The sequence below is a fragment of the Telopea speciosissima genome, chromosome 3, assembly GCF_018873765.1.
Source record: "Telopea speciosissima isolate NSW1024214 ecotype Mountain lineage chromosome 3, Tspe_v1, whole genome shotgun sequence".
NCBI classification, from domain to species: Eukaryota; Viridiplantae; Streptophyta; class Magnoliopsida; order Proteales; family Proteaceae; genus Telopea; species Telopea speciosissima.
Window position 1 is genome coordinate 63,227,532 of NC_057918.1, and position 3,993 is coordinate 63,231,524.

The following is a 3,993-nucleotide window of genomic DNA, read 5'->3' on the forward strand; positions in this document are numbered from 1 at the left end:
ATTGAATTAACAAGAATGCAGTTATTATACCTGTATGGTTGTATTCCCCTGGCTCAGGGGAGATAGACGAATGGACTGACGCCGATTCCTTTCTGGGCAGAGTAACGGCTCTTTCAAGTGATTTGGAGAGGAGTAAATAGACAGAATAATATCTATAATAAAAGGGTTTTGATTGTTAGCCGCACATTGACGCGATAACAATGCCTAGGAGCAAAAACGCTCTATACTCAGAGGGATACTCGAAGGATCTATCCGCAACCAAGAAAACTTCACTCACTCACACTCTTATGGGAGAAGGAGGAGAAATGAGGGTGAAAAGAGAGAAAAGAGGGTAGGAATTACTTGGGGAGGGTCTCTCTACCCAAAATTCCTTGGAAAATGTGGGAGAGGACCCTCCTATTTATAGGAAGGGACCCCCTCTCTCTCCTGGCCAAATAAGTCCTCCACGGCGCCACGGAGATGTCCACGACGCCGTGGGGGACTTTTCCAAGATGCCATGGGTGACGTCAGCAAGCTGATGTCACACCCCCTTATGGCGCCGTGGAAATCTGGTGCACATCCCCACGGTACCGTGGGAAGGAGTCCACAGCGCCATGGGGGCGTAGTGCCATTTTTCCTTGTTTTTGGGCCTAAAATGGGTCATTTTGTGCTCAGCATGGTTCTTAGTCTTATGGATCAGGTATCTTGGGTCTAGAAAGAGGGAGAGTGTGTCGTCCATCGCCATGTCCCGTTGTCATCATCGCCAATTAGGGGGTGACAAAAATCAATGTTTACAATTTGCCCCTCTTTGGCCGAGGCCTGTGCTAACAGCCGCAGGGTAAAGACAAAAGACCAACTAATTTTGTCACCAAGAGCATGTACTGTTGACGCTTTGCTCAAAGGCGACAGAGTTGCTAAAAATAGGCAATTAATCACGATGAAATCTTTCGATAATCCTCAAAAGAAAAACTCGGAAGAACCAAATCCTTATCTTGTGAGCATTGCTCAATCAATTTTTGAGGGTGATAAGGCACTGCTCGACCAAAGATCTAGATAAGGCACCATTCGGCCCACAAGATCGAATATGAGGGACTCCAATGGAGATAGAATTTTGAGGGTGATAAGGCACCACTCAACCGAAGATCTAGATAAGGCACCACTCGGCCCAAAGATCAAATTTAAGGGCGATAAGGCACCGCTCGATCTAAAATCAAACTTTGATTGAAACATCAAGTTTGGAGGGTGATAAGGCACCACTCAACCGGAAGTCAAACTTGGATGGTTATAAGGTGCCACTCGACCAAAACCATCAAGTTTGGAGGGTGATAAGGCACAACTCGATCGAAAGTCAAACTTAGATGGTTATAAGGTGCCACTCGACTGAAACCATCAAGTTTGGAGGGTGATAAGGCACCACTCGACCGAAAGTCAAACTTTGATGGTTATAAGATGCCACTCGACCGAAACCATCAAGTTTGGAGGGTGATAAGGCACCACTCGACCAAAGCATTCAGTTTTGAGGGATTTCACTGGGGATTTGTTTTTTCTTTTTGTTTTTGTTCTTTCTTCTTTTTTTCTTTTCTTTTCTTTCTTTTTTTTTTTTTTTGTCCAAGGCGTCGTGTGAGGGTCCGCACAGCCCTGTGTATGGACGGCACCGTGCTTGCACGGCCCCGTGTACACGGCTCGGTCCCAGACTTCACGGCTCCGTGGGGAAACCTCCACGATGTCATGGGCCGCTGTCCCACGGGACTATGGAGATTTCCACGGTGTCGTGGGCGCGATGGAGAATTCTTATAAATTGAGGGTTCCTCCCTCATTTCTTCACTCTCATTTCTGCTGCGAAACTCTGCTGTTTTTTATTTTTGACTTCACTCTCTTTTTATTCACTCACATCGTGTCTTTTCGTCGACGAGGGCACCAGTCTCTCAGGGAGCTACTGCTCAGCACTATTGCTCGCGACGCACGAGCTACATGGTACCCTTCAGGGGTTACTTTAGTCAAAACTGCCCACCATGGTTGCTGCTCCATATGGGGCCAGGTCAGTAGTCTTATTCTTTCCCTTTCAATTTATGCATTTTATTTATATTATTAGCTTCATACCTCACCGCATAGATTTAAGGTAACATCCCTAGATTCTGCCCCAAGCACTTAATGACATGCAAATCAAAGCGAGGCCATCAGACACTACCCTAAGTGTCTTTTGGCACGCAAATCTAGGTAATACCTCTAGATATCATCCTAGGCACCTAGTGACACACAAATCAAAGCGATGCCATGAGACACTACCCTAAGTGTCTTTTGGCACGCAAATCAAGGTAACACCTCTAGATACCATCCTAGGCACCTAGTGACACATAAATCAAAGCGAGGCCATCAGACACTACCCTAAGTGTCGTTTGGCATGCAAATCAAGGTAACGCCTCTAGATACCATCCTAGGCACCTAGTGACACACAAATCAAAGCGAGGCCATCAAACACTACCCTAAGTGTCTTTTGGCACGTAAATCTTGGTAACACCTATAGATACCATCCTAGGTACCTAGTGGCACGTAAATCAAAGCAATGCCATGAGACACTACCCTAAGTGTCTTTTGGCATCCAAATTAAGGTAACGCCTCTAGATACCATCCTAGGCACCTAGTGGCACGTAAATCAAAGTGATGCCATCAGACACTACCCTAAGTGTATTTTAGCACACAAATCTAGGTAACGCCTCTAGATACCATCCTAGGCACCTAGTGGCATGCAAATCAAAGCGATGCCATGAGACACTACCCTAAGTATCTTTTAGCACATAAATCGAGGCAATGCCTCCCCCTTCTTTTTTTTTTATTACTATTTATTTATTCAACTGTTGTCCTAACTATTTTGGCTAACCATTTACCTTATTTTTCTTTGCAGGGCAACCCCCTTCCTTCGCTCAAGAAGTATTGTGGGTTGGAGGCTATTTCAGAGTGGTACCGCACACTCTGCCTGGCGGTACAGTAGTGGGTGGTTCAGATCGGGTTGGGACACATTGTCTCATCCCTAACCTGCGAGTTGGATAACCCGACTGCAAGGGCTTTGATAGAGAGGTGGTGACCTAGCACCCATACGTTTCACCTTCCATTTGGTGAGGCGACTGTCACCCCCTTAGATTTCTACATGATCACGGGATTACCCTTTGGAGGGGTACCCATGACATTGACTCCGGAGGAGAGGATTATAGCCTCGACGGAGCCGTCAAAGTGCCTAAAGTATTACAGGCAGTAGCTGGGGATTGTCGTCACTGGGAGAGAGATCCTTGCGTCGGTCCTGAGGGGTGCCTGGGACGAGAGGGTCGTTATAGACCAGTCACTGTCTGGCCTCCAGGATCAGCAGGCTCGATGCTTCCTCCTCTTTTTGCTAGCCGAAGTGATTTTCAGCGACATGATGGGTAAAGTGACAGCCGATGCTACATATGTTCACTTTTTTTAGCACTTTGACGTGGGCCCGGGCTACGATTGGGGCTGTTCGGGGTACGCCTACTTCCTAGATATGTTGGACTATCTGGTTGTGGGGTCGCCGAACCTGATCGGATGCTGCTACGTCCTATGGGTAAGTTTTCTCAACTTTGCTTTTCTCTCTTTTTTTTTTTATTTCTATCTTATTTTTATTTATTTGAGCTCATTTACGACTATCTATTACAGACGTGGAGCTATGAGATCCTTCGGTTCCGAGTCCCCACTTTCAGACCTGGGGATGACCCCGGAACCACCTTACCTCGGACTACGTGATGGTGTAAGTCCCATTTGCTCAGGAGCGGTTGCCATAAGGACCTTGGGTCCATTCGCGGCCTCCTGAATGAGCTGCAGCCTACCGAGGTAAATCTAAACTGGTTGTTTATCTTATTCTCTCTTTTCTTCTCTTTCTTTTTTTGCATTAATCTTGACTCTTACTTGACAGGCTTCTCTCAACCCTTATTTGGGGGAGATGATTTTAGAGCCAGACCTGTTTGATAGGGCCCTAGCTCTCTCCACCCATAGGGTCCTCTT